General features: G+C 43.6%; 1 protein-coding gene across 2 annotated transcripts in view; it reads left to right on the forward strand.

The window, feature by feature from the left end:
* The first annotated feature begins 10,502 nt into the window (after window positions 1-10,502).
* FRY (FRY microtubule binding protein) overlaps window positions 10,503-13,251 on the forward strand; it is a 223,475-nt gene continuing 220,726 nt past the window's right edge. Inside the window, exon 1 of one of the 2 annotated variants that reach the window (XM_077341830.1) lies at window positions 10,503-10,651. The gene's annotated coding sequence lies outside the window, so the exon portion shown is untranslated. Of the gene's footprint in view, window positions 10,652-10,685; window positions 10,819-13,251 lie in introns of those variants that run through there. The other variant, XM_077341829.1, reaches the window with a different exon arrangement.

Consider the following 13,251-nt stretch of genomic DNA (forward strand, 5'->3'; position numbering starts at 1 on the left):
ATGTGTCATCCACCCTAGGCTTCAAGGATAGGATAAGCTATAAATAAATATGTGCCTGAGAATATTGAAACACTTTTGTTCAGACAAGGTGGTGTCATTGTGTTGGACCCCCGGTCTGAGCTAAACGCACTTCAGAAAGTTGTCTAACATGATTTTAAAATTACAGATTATTCTGGATTTGCTATATTTTTGATGGTGAATGTAGGTCATGGCCAGTTGCAATAAAAAAAATGATTCTAGGCATTGTCCTGAAAAATGTGTGAGAGGGAAAGCTTGAGTACAAAAATGTCTTCTTTATTTTGCTCAGAGGTTAGTTCATTTATCATATAGCAGATGTTTAAAATGGTTATGTATTCTTTGTTGCACTAGGGATGTCATGGATTTGAATGCCTGGCCGATCTACTGCACTGTGATGACATTTTGAAAAATGAGCTATTCTTATGACCTAAAATGGATGGAATATTCTCTAGAACTAAATGGATATAGTGGATAAGAAAAGAATATCGATGCCCATATTCATATGTAGCTTCCATGGTTGTCTGCTTTGAGAAACAAGACCTAGTTTATAGTCCATATTTGTGGCTATGCCCTTTTAAAAGGAAAATACCACAGGGAATGGAAATGTTGTGTGCTTTTTCTAATTTAAATTTTAGATGGGACAGAACAACCTATACCTTAGAGTTCTAAAAAACAAGTAGCAAAAAATGCTTCTTAAAATGAAATATTGATAATACTTTTGGGAAAAAGAAAGATTTATTGTCCCAAACCAACATTATGATAATTCTTATGTGCTAATAACAGTAGTACCAAAAATGTCTCATCATGATTTAGCAGACGTCATTTTAAAAAATCCATGCAAGCTAGAGTTGTCACAAAGAATGTATGAAAACTTACTCAAGAAAGTTGATGTTGGTCAGTTTTAGAAGGCTCCATTCAGATAAAAATTTGAATTTCTAGGAATGTTAGGTATATTGAATGCATGTCTGTTTCTATTAAGAGCCTTTATTGTGCTTATTTAAATGTTGGTCTACTTAATGCATTAACAGAGCAATTCTACTATACTCCTGGCTCATTACTGACAGCATATCTTCAACATAGTCCAGTTGGTATCCTATGTATTCCTAGCAGATAAGCTAAAAGAAAACCCTTGATTATAAGGACCAGAGAACACCACCAAAATCTAAAGTGACACTGCAAACACACATCAATTGTAGAGAGACGTACTGACCATTTCCATATATTAATCATATATGGAAGACGCCAATCCATGTATAGTGATGCCAGTTTTCTTTTGTGATGCTACTATATATAAAATCCTTCATGGCCTTGGGCTATCTTACTTACAGGACTGCCTGTCTCTCTATGCTCCACCACAACAACTCTGTTAATGTCAGCAGAGGATTCTGCAAGTTCCAACATGTAAGTAGACAAACTAAACCACTGCCCCAACACGTGTTGCTTCTACTGTGGCTCCTGCCTTGTGAAATGGTCTATCCAAGGAGTTCAGGAGAGCTCCTATTCTCTTCGCTGGAATACAAGATTTATATTTGGATCCAGTGATAATGCTCTGCTAACAGAAGGGGAACAATCTTTGTTGATTTCCTCTTTAGAGTGTTGTGTCTTTGGAACAGTTGCGGGAGGACTGTGTGTTTTTTTGCACAACACCAGCAGAATATCAGTGTTGTAATTTCTCTTTGACTACTTTAGCCTTTTTCAGATGGGTTATTTGGTCTGGGTTCAATGCTGTTTGGAAGCACTCTCCCTCCGCCCTGCTTCTTCACTGCATTGTGGTACATCTCTTGCCAAACCTGTGTTGCTGTTTTGGGAAAGACTGCAGCACAGCCTGCATTTCTGCTGTATGAGCAGGAAACTTTGGATTTTCCTGATCCAATCTCTACAACAGCCTTTTTTCTTGACTTGCCCACATGGTGGCCAGCAGAACCACATCACAGGCTAGAGACTATTTTTTCATGAAAGCTGGGGATTCAGTACACCCGATAAACAGGTAGTTATAATATTATAATGACATGCTGATTAAACGAAATGTGAAAAAGCACAGCAGGGGTCAGGGGTGGCCACTGCTCTGGGACTACAGCAGGGAGAATGTGGAGATATTTTTCATATAGAAGTCTCATTACTGTCCTGTATCAGCAAATGCAGCAAGCCTACTTCTCTCTATCTTTAAGAGACTCAAAGTCATTTACAGTCGTATTTCCTTCCTCTCCCCACAACAGGCTCCTTGAGAACTAGGTAAGGCGGAGAGTACTCTGACAGAACTGATTGGCCCAAGGTCACCCAGCAGGCTTCATATAGCTCTTCCGGGAGCTCATTCCACCAGGGAGGGGCCAGGACCAAAAAAGCACACCTCCCGAGGACCTGGGACTACCAGCAGATTCATTCCCACAGAGTGAAGCGCCCTGTGGGGAGCATAAGGTAGTAAGTGGTCCCGCTTATAGGTAAGACTCAGGCCACATATAATCTTGAATGTTAAAACCAGCAACTTGAACTTTTAGTGTCTCTTTTTAGTGCCTCTTTCTATTCCTTCTCTCTGCTTTCTTCTGTTTCCTCCCTAAGGTACCTTGGCTTTGATTAGCTTCTAGGCAGGACCTATTTTACTTTCAATTTTGATGTATTGCACAGTGGTTTTGGATGCTTTATAAATAATAATAATTATTAATCTAGGCTGGATGCCATACCATCTCCAAGTGCACAGCACCTAGTGGTTTTTGATCTATGGGGATGAAAAGGATTTCATTAGGCTGCTGAGGAAAGGAGAATCCAGGGTCAATTTTTTCACAATTCAAGAACAAAGATCAAGAATATTAATTTTGTATATTTATATACCATTTCTCTCCCCTAAGGAGATCCTAAGCAGCTTACAACATTGTTATCCTTTCCACCATTTATCCTCACAACAACATCCCTGTGAGGTAGGTTGGGCTGAGAGAGACTAACTGGTCCAAGGTTGCCCGGCAAAATTCCATGGGAGAGTGGGGATGTGATTCTGTGTTTTTCAGATCCTATTTTGACACTCCAACCACAAACAATGCTGGCTCAGAGTCCAGATGGAGTCTGGACATCTTCTCTATACCACATTCTAAAAAAAAAAAAAGAACCCTTCAAAATAAATGACAGATAAGCAAAAACATGTTACTGCTGTTCTGTTTTACATAGCAAAGTAATTAGTGAAAATTGCAGTATATTCCTTCTTAACCAAAGAACAGCGTGTATAATAGTTCATATAATGCCTTTTAAAACCCACACATTTTGTAGGATGCAAAACCGTTTATGCACTGGAGGTTTCATGCTGGACTGCAGGCTGGAGTTTTAGTTGTGGCAGGTTGCCCCACCTCTTCCTGCACCTACACAGGGGAGTATTTGGCCCGGTGCGCCTCATCCACCCCTGATTTGTGCTCCTGCATGAGAGCTGGGGCAGTGAAGTTCCCAGTGCTTAAACAGTCCAAGTGTCAAACTTCACATGAATCATACATACAGTCTATTAATAGGATAAATCTATAGCTATAAGATAAAACAAGGAGGACCCTCCTTATTGTGTCTAGAGCAGCCTTTTTCAACCTTTTGCCTATGGAGGAGCCCCTGCAGTAAATGTTCAGGCTTTGAGGACCCCCGGAAGTGATGTCAGCTGGCCACACCTCCTGCCACACCCCTTGGAAGTGACATGTTACCAGAAGTGACATCACCACCCACAGCCTTCGCGTTCTTTTCACTTCCTTCCCCCCTTTACTACTACTGCGACAGCTCTGCCTCATGTAGGCTGGAAAGTAGGGCAGGAGCTAAGAAGACATACGACAGCACAACCCATACCATACCACAACTGACTCCCCTCCCTTTAATTTTTGCACCCACTGCTGACCCACCAAGCCCTCTGGGCAGAGGCAGCCAGTTCCTTAGCTTGTGGCCAAGTCTATTAAGGTAGGAGAGGAAAGGCCGCAGACCCCCTCCAGAGCTCTCGCAGACCCCCTGGGGTCCATGGGAGTTGGGACTCTCTGATCAAGAGCACAGATTTATGGTTTATAAAAGTACAAAATTAGCAAGACAGATGCCCTCTCTTTAGCTGGAATTTGGTTCTGTTTTCAAAGACCAACCTTTAACTCTGCAAAATGTTTTGTAATCAGCGCCGACAAACTAGGTGTTATGAAAAAGTATGGGGAAGATGGAGACCACCATCACTGTGGCATCTTCTTTCCAAATGCCTGAAGACAGTGTTGTTTTTCTGTCCATTCATATTCCCCTCTCCAAATCAATAGCTCCTTCAAACTTTTCCTCATAGGTGGACATAGCATCATTCGCATGTTGTTGTAATGGACAAATGAAACGTTGCTTGAGTTCAAAGAATAGGTAAAGTCTTCTGTTCATTCTCTAGCTTTTCCTTTTCTTCTTCCTGTTTGGTATTTCAGCCCATTTCTAATTCCCATGTACTAAATCGGTGCCTTGACTGTCCGAAGCAGGGCACAATGGATCTGAATGAAGCGCTGATCCTTGGGCCATGTATCAGCTGCTTCCATTGTGCTACTACTAACAGACATAGAATGGAATGATGGGGGAAGAATGGAGGTACTGGAGGATAAAAATGTTGTTTGTGAAGGTTCACTAGGCAATAGATCACAGAGAAATTAACAAGAGGGTTCACGTCAGGCCTTCTGCTTTACCACAGTGGCTATTTCCATATTGATGCAAGAATGACGTGCCATGTAAAGAAAGGTTTCCCAGTGAAGCAGCAGTTTTCACTTACAACCAGTCATGTTATTCCTCCTAAAAGGAGAAAAGGACTCTGATTAGTTATAGTTTAGTCTGCTCACCAAGCATAACTTCATATTCCATACTATGGTAGAAGCTGCTTCTTTTGTTCTTGAAGCTAATGCTAAGGAATGGTGTGGAGAATGATATAAGCGTCAAAGGTATTTGCACAAGGCCTAATCCTTACTAACATGGGAGAGGAAATAGAAGATGGCTAATTTTAAATTGTGTATACATTCTAGCCAATGCAGTTTTTTACATGCAAGGTATAGATATAGGGTTGCCAGGTCCCCCTCCCCCCGGCCACTGGTAGGGGATGAAGGGAAGGGTTGCCAGATCCAGGTTGAGAAGCAATTGGAGATTTGGGAATGGACCCTGGAGAGTAAGGGGACCTCAGTGGGGTATGATGTCATAGAGTCTACCCTGCAAAGCATCCATTTTCTCCAGAGGAACTTCTCTCTGTAATCTGGAGATGAGCTGTAATTCTGGGGAATCCCCAGGTCCCACCTGCAGGCTGGCATCCCTATATCGATATGAGAGACACAAAACCTGATTGGAGCCCACGGATAGACTCCAATTGTTGATTCATTCACATATTAATATTTCGAGACCCTATGGCATACACCAGTGGTCTCCAACCTTTTTATCACCGGGGACCAGTCAACACTTGACAATTTTTCTGAGTACCGGGGGGTAGTCTTTTGCTGAGGGGCGTCACCACCGCCGCCTGAGCCCCTGCTCCACTTGCTTTCCCGCTGGTGCCCCTGACTTCCCGCTGCCCACTGGGGGGCGCTGCCAGCAGCAGCTGCACAGTGCCATGCCGAGGGGGAGCCCCAGCCATGGCGGCCGTCGGAGAGCACCAAAGGTGAGCTGGCGGCAGAGTGGCAGGGCAGCCCCCGAGGCAGCAGCCGGGAAGGAGGACAAGGAGGAGCCGTGGCCCGATACCAACTGATCTACGGACCAGTACCGGTCTCCGGACAGGGTTTGGGGACCACTGGCGTACACTTTAATTTATGCAGATTTATATAGGTATACAAAGTTTGCATAAACAGTTCATGATGACAGGGTGAAGAAAACAGTTTTGCCTTTCTTTTGAAGACATGAATACCAGGATATCTCCTTGGTGATCAGAGCATACTTGACTGTGTAAGTGTGGTGCTGGTGTTGGTGTTGGTGGGGAAATGACTATGCAGAACAGCAGAGCCAATTTTGCACATATGGGACAAGCAGAACACCCAGTTCTGAAGGCCTGCCATACTAAAATCAGTGACATTATTCAGAATTTCAAAATGTTCTGAAAATACAGTCCTAGAGATCAGTTTTGCCAAGAGCTTGTGTTTGCTTCTTTTCCTTGACTGAGTACGTCTGTGGCTGTATCAAATGTGTGTTTTGTAAAAAAAGAAAAAAGTAGTACAATGGCTTTTACAATAAACTTTCCCACTCCTCTTATTCCAAAATATTGTCACTGAGTGCATATTTGCTGCCACCACAGCTAACAGAGATGCCCAAAAGTTACATTTCATTTTATTTTTCTCACCATTTTTTCATTTTCTACTCTTGTTAAGTGTGTGCATAGATGATTAACTTGGGAAAACAACAGGACAAAGCAGATCAAATGTTATCTTTTATTGGATTTCTGTCAGACTGGTGTAGGAGTGTTTGAGTCGGACAGAATGAAAAGATAGGGAGTGGGATACAGAGAGCCTAGGGATATATACCACCAGTTTTTCTACATGAAGAGGTTGGTCTCTAGTTGTAAGCATTAGCATTTGGATTTCTGTTTTTGAGAGCAAGAAGTAATGGCAGTGAGGAAGATGCAGGGCTACTCCTGCCTACTCAGCAGCCACTATCTCAACACTGCCTCGCTCAGCCAAAGCTGATCCAAAAATGACATCACATGATGGGAATTGGAAATAACTAGCCACGTGACATGGTCTTTTACAAGGGCCATTTTACAGCAATTTCCTAATCCATCCCTGAGCTAGTACCACTAAGCATTGTGAATAAACCCATCTTACTCAGCATATTTTAGGACAGGAAACTGTCAGCTACTCACTATATTTTAATAACCATTGGCATGTCATTTGGGTTTTGCCACATGCACCACATTTTCTTGTGCTATTTCTAGTGATGAATGACTGAAAACTAATAAAGTACTCCTCACAACGTTGGAAATGTATGTGTTGCTGATTCTGGACTATTTTCAGAGTTATGTTAGAAGTGCCTGGACTCACTATCAGCATTCCCTTATTTAGTGACAGCTGTGATGACATCAGTCCTTGCTCTTAATTTAAACTTCTGTTTAACGTACCTAAAAGGGTAATGAATTTTAGTTCCCAGCAATGTTTTTGAAACCTGTTTTGTATTATTTAACTCTATAACATAAGGATTATAAAGGGAAAAGTCCTAAGAGCCAGTTTGGTGTAGTGGTTAGGAGTGCGGACTTCTAATCTGGCATGTTGGGTTCAATTCTGCACTCCCCCACATGCAACCAGCTGGGTGACCTTGGGCTCGCCAAAGCACTGATAAAACTGTTCTGACCGAGCAGTGATATCAAGGTTCTCTCAGCCTCACCCACCCCACAGGGTGTCTGTTGTAGGGAGAGGAATGGGAAGGCGACTGTAAACCGCTTTGAGCCTCCTTCGGGTAGGAAAAAGCAGCATATAAGAACCAATTCTTCTTCTTCTGATGCATGAAGTACTCATCATCAGCGTATCAGCTATCCTTGTAACTCATTTTATAACAGGAGTTAATTCACAATCTGACGACTGCCTGGTTTCACCTACCCAGTTTAAGTTATTGGTGTCTTTTATATGGTCTAATCTGCTACATGCTACAATTTGCATTAATTTGATTCTGACAGGTTAGTTATTGGCTGCAGTTGAAGAGGTTTCACCCAGAATTATCCAGATTTCATGTGTTAGTATGTATTAATTACTGTATCTCCCTCAGTATAAGCTGGTTCCAGCAATGCACAAGTAGAAATGAAATAGAACATGATGCTTTCTGTTTGTACAAGATCTTCTACCTAGGTGGTTTTATCTGCAGATATTTAAAAATGTTATTAATCTTAATTATCATTTCAGTTGTTCCAGATAACTATCAAGTTCAAAACATGGCATGCAAGTACATTTTCAGAAAAATAACCAACTGAAATGTAGCAGTGGATTCCTTGCACTATTTCCTGAACAAGCAGAAAATCAACTTGTGATATATAACGCATGACTAAGTGTGAGTTTTTCCTCTTGCTTACATTTGTGCAAGCACCCTAGTACAACAGAATTGTTCTAGTGGATCCAAACCATCATGTATCATAGGTTCATCTTTGTTGGAAGATGGAGATTGTTATGTACCATCAAGTCTCTTCCAACTTATAAATTGATTCAGGTGGGTAGCCGTGTTGATGTGAATCAGCAGAACGAAGCTTGAGTCCAGCTTTGCCTTTAAGACCAACAAAGCTTTATCCAAGGTATAAACTTTTGTGTGTACTTAGCAGCCTTGTTCAGGTTGTGCAAATCTGAACTGAGTCAATCAGTTTCATGTTGGGTCTTCCTACCAGCTTCAGCTTTTCCTAGCCTTGTGGCCTTTCAGACGAGATATGGTGTCTGGTCTCCAAGTCCATAGCTGAGGTCAAAGTCTGCTGGAGTCAAGGCCAGATCTACAAGTACGGGGACACATTGGCTCTCTTTCTCGTTCTCACTTGTATTTTTCTTAGCATTTTTGAAAATGTAAAATTCATTTCCCTGTTGTTTTTTTAAGCAGGAATCCAATTTCGAATGCTTCATGTGATGTGACATGTATATGCTGAGATTTTTTCCTGAAAAATATAATGTGCAAAGCAGCTTTTAGAGTTGCCTTTTCATCTTTTCTTTGATCACCACAGCCTAGAAAATCACCAGCAGAAAAGTAATTAAGCTAGTTATTAAGCCTCTGTGAGCTGCTTTAAGAAAAGCTGCTTTATACAGTGCAGTGTTATAGACTTCAGTTCCCTCTGCTACTATACAGAAGTCTGTGGAACTTGCTCTTATTAGGAGCTAACGATGGACCACTTCACAGTGGTGTATACTTGAGGTGTTTTCAGTGTACACATAACGTGTCTCATTGGCTCCAGTTTCTCGTTGATGACCTAAGTTTGTCTCTGCACGAATATGCATGTTCTCTCATGACATCCATCCTGCAACTTCTGCCCTTACTTCAGAAGGGGCTGATTTGGTTCTGTCCACTATCTGACCAAGAATGATAAGTGATGTTTTCAGAAGTTTTAGCAAAAACAGAATTTGGAAAGCTAAGGAAGAAGACTTTCCATTTAGGTTACAGTCTTGTAGGACTATTTTGAACACATGTTCTTATCTTTGTAACGATGACCAAACTGGAAAGCTAATATGTTAGCAGATGAATTTGCCAGTTTAGCTTACAAGTGTTAGAATGCAGCCTTATTGTGTGAGCATACTTCTCTATTTGCTGTTTCCTGCAGGTTGTTAGGCAATAACCATCCTGCTGACTTCTGTGCAGCTCTTTATGGGCAGGTATTTTCATTTCTCTTGTGTGGAGTTCCTCTCTTTGCAGCTTCTGTGGCATTATTTGTTCTGCACTATTTTGACTCAGCATAAATTCACTTCCTAGGTGGGATTATGCAGAGCTTCAAAACACTGCAAAACCTCTTTGACCAGAGACAATAGTGGGATAAAAGAAATCGGCCTGTTCACTGGGTGAGCAGCAATGGCTCTTCCACCTTCAGCGTGCTGGAATTGTTAATACTGATAATTATATTGAAAAAGAAGAGAAAGGTTCCTCATGCTGAGGGTGTAATCTCTGAGCCTTTCACATTACTCATCTCAGACAATATATAAAACAAAACTTTTTAGAACATTTTTATGAAGAGGAAGTCCTGGTGTGGTATAATCATTGAAAGGGTTCCCCTTCCATTACTGTTGGTGTTTAATTTTGTAATCTGCTTTGATGAGAAGGCCACAGCAAGTGTAAAAAACATTAATAACTTGTATCCTCCTTGGAGGAAGAGCCCCTTTTTGAAACGAGGGTTGACAACTTCTACTTGGGGAATTCCTGGAGATTTGGGGATGGGGCCTGGGGTGAGGAGGATTTGAGGAGGGACCAGAGAAGAGCTACAGGGAAGGATACAGGGAAGGGAATAATACAAATTAAAACATAAATTAATACAATGCCATTGGAGTCCACTGTCCAAAGCAGCCATTTTCTCCAAGGAAACTGATCTGTGGTCTGGAGATCAGTAGCAATTCCAGATCTTCAAGTCCCACCTCGAGACCATCAATGCTGGAAGAACTTTATTGCCCATAATAATAATCGCTACTTGCTTTTATTATTCATATATTATTTTCTATTTTAGGCAGATGAACAATATCCCTTTCCTTGCTTTATTGTTATTCTTGTATGAAGGCTCTGAAATGTGATCTCCGTCTTTATGCAAGCAACCAACAACAACAACAACAAAACATGGCGTGGCTCGCTCTCTCTCTATCGACTTCCAAAATGTGTCCCTACACGGAAGTACTCCTCCCGTCAGGAAACTTCGCGTCTGCCCCCGCTCCTACCCCTGGGTGCCCTTCCCCTTATTGGGGGTCTAAACGGAGGCTGCAAGCCAACTTCTTGGGTCAGAGCCCGGTCTCCTGCTTGCAAAACGGCCGCACACAGGAGCGTCTCGACGGCCCCCCTTGCCGCCACCGGAACAGGCGGAGGAACAGCTCTCTTTGTTCTTTCCTGGGGGAGAAGCGCCGCGGTGCCCACGGAGGAGCGCGCGTGTGCGGAGCGGGGAGGCACGCGTGCGCGCGAGGTGGCTTTTGGGGAGGGGGGCAGAGCGCCTCGGCGCGGCCCCGTTCCCGCCCTTTCCTGGGAATGAAGGGGCAGCAGGACCCAGGTGAGAGGCGAGGCGGTGCCAGGCTCGGGGAGGGGCGGGTCCTGTCACTGCCGCGTCGCGAGGGCGGGGGACGGGTCCCGCTTGACAGCAGGCAAGGAAGGAAGGAAGGAGGGAAGGAGAGCCGGGCGGCCGCCGCTTGCAACCACTCCATCAGCGGCGGGGACGGGGTGAGTGCGCGGAGAAGGGCCACGCGGGGTTTTCCTCCAGCCCTCGCGACCGACTTGCGAGGAAGTTCGAGGCGGGCGCGTCTCTCCCGCGAGGGGAGGGCAGTGGGAGGGCTGGGAGCCGCCCTGAGTGGGAGAGGGGCGAGGGGCATGAGCCCCCCTCCTCTCTCCCTCCCGTCCCCGGTCTCTTTTAATTCTAGGCGTGGGAGCGGGGGGTGCATCCCGAGCCCTGGCGAAAGTTTCCATGATGCCCGCCCCCGGCACGCTGTCGCGAGTTGTCCCCGGCTTCATGTCATCTTTGCCTCCCGGCGTTTTCCCTTGGATGCCAGGGTGTCTCCTCGCCTTCATGCCTCGCTGCTTTCTTCGTGGAGTTTGAAATCTGCCTCGTTTCTCCTCGGGCGAGTGCCGCTGCGTGCGCCCCGTCTCCTCGCCTTGCACGCGCCCGTGTTTTTCCCCTTTCCAGTGCCCTAGATATTACGAAATTCCCCCCCCCCCCCACCGGGACCCCTTCGCTGTATCGATTGCCCCATCTAACCAAGCACCCAGATGCCCTGGGCTCTCTCTGGGCTTCATTGTCTCTCTCTCTGCCTCTGATATGGGTGACACCCAGGCTCACGGGCAGCCGGCATGATTTTGTCCGTTTCAGAACAACAAAAGCCATGTAATTATCATTTAGTTGGAGACCTTGCTTTTCCTCCCCTCTTCCTCTCCCTTTGAAAGAAACTCTGGCACCTTGATATCTACGCTAAATAGTTATCTTGGACCTCCTCCTTTCAAAAAATTCTCCCCCCCCCCATGTCTAAATGATGAACAGTTGTATACTAATAGATTTGTGTGTGGGAATATTGTTGCCCCTCTGTTGTGAAATGAAGCTTTAGAGGTACTTTGCTTGTGAGATGCTCCATGTGCCAGCAAACTTATTCTGGGACGTATTTTATATTTATGTGCCTTTATAAATAGTTCAGTCCATATTTAAGTACTGAAAGGGAAATGACTTCATCAGCTATTTCTAATAATATTTTAATGGATATTACTAAATAGGGTCATTTGGAAGCTTTGTGTCTAGACGAGGCTGATGTAGGCTGAAATCTTGGGCACAATTAGTTGACGTGAGTTATGCTGATGTCAGTGCAACTCTTGCTCATTTTATTTATTGCACTTAGGTGTCACAGTTTTCGTTCAGGGAGTACTTAGTGCCAATGTCTTTTGGATCAAGGTAGTACTTTAGCCACAGGGGCTGATTTTTAGATATCATTGCATCAATTTGCATTTTAAACAGATTCGATTTATAACAGGTTTGGTGTGATGTAGTTTGACATTAATGGAAGTAAAGCTCTCATAGCAATCAGGTTCCCCTTACATTTTATGCCCATTTACTAAAGAATTCATAATTGGGATATCAATATTTTAAATCAATGAATAGAAATGAATTAAATACAGTTTCCCCTCGAAAAAGTTAAAATCAATCATATGGAACCAACAGTATCACTTAATATCAGTAGAAATTACTCATCCTTCTATGAATAAGCAATAATGTCCTTTGATTTCCTTAGAAGCAGCAGATGTCACTAAAAGGAAGTGCTGTGGATAGCCTTGCATTTAGAAGGTGGTTAAAAGGTGACATATATGATATGAAAGACTTGTGCTTGAGACCCTGGAGAGCTGCTTCTGGTCAGACTGGACAGTACTGACCTTGATAGACCAATAGTCTGATTCAGTACTGAGAAACTGTGGTTGCTCTTTGGAAAACTTTAAACGGGGCATCTGAAGTGTTATTTATTTATTTATGCTTATATTTATTGACTGGCACTCCTGAGCGGTCGGCTCGTGGCGATTCACAACATAAAATCCACATAAAATCGCATAAAACACAACAATAGCCATCAACAGTAATGGCGGAAGACCTATTTCCTTCCACCCACCCACCCCTGGCCAATGACAACAGGCCCCGGAGGTCCATAGAAAAACCACCCTCGCCCTCAGGATAGATGGCCATGCACAGATGACAGGCGTGTACCTCCACTGGGTCTATATTATGTTGGTGTTTCCTTTGCCTTTTTGGACCCTTTACAGACAATATGAGTGAGATCACAGTTATGTTTTAAAAGGAAGAAGGAAAAGTCTTGTGGGCTGATGATTCCATCTACTCTGTGTGAATAGATGGATTTTCATTGTGAGTGCACCTGCACCATGCTTGTTAAAGCAACCTGGATGTATTAAAACACACACACATTCCCAGGGACTTCTTCCTGCACACTGCTATACCTTGCAGTCCAGCATTTTTTTCCCATGCTACTATGTGGCTAGTATGGGGCAATACCACATGTGACTTGTTATGTTGTTGTTAGGTGCAAAGTCGTGTCCGACCCATTGCGACCCCATGGACAATGATCCTCCAGGCCCTCCTGTCCTCCACCACTCCCATTTAAGTTTGCA

The sequence above is a fragment of the Paroedura picta genome, chromosome 6 (genome assembly GCF_049243985.1).
Source record: "Paroedura picta isolate Pp20150507F chromosome 6, Ppicta_v3.0, whole genome shotgun sequence".
NCBI classification, from domain to species: domain Eukaryota; kingdom Metazoa; phylum Chordata; class Lepidosauria; order Squamata; family Gekkonidae; genus Paroedura; species Paroedura picta.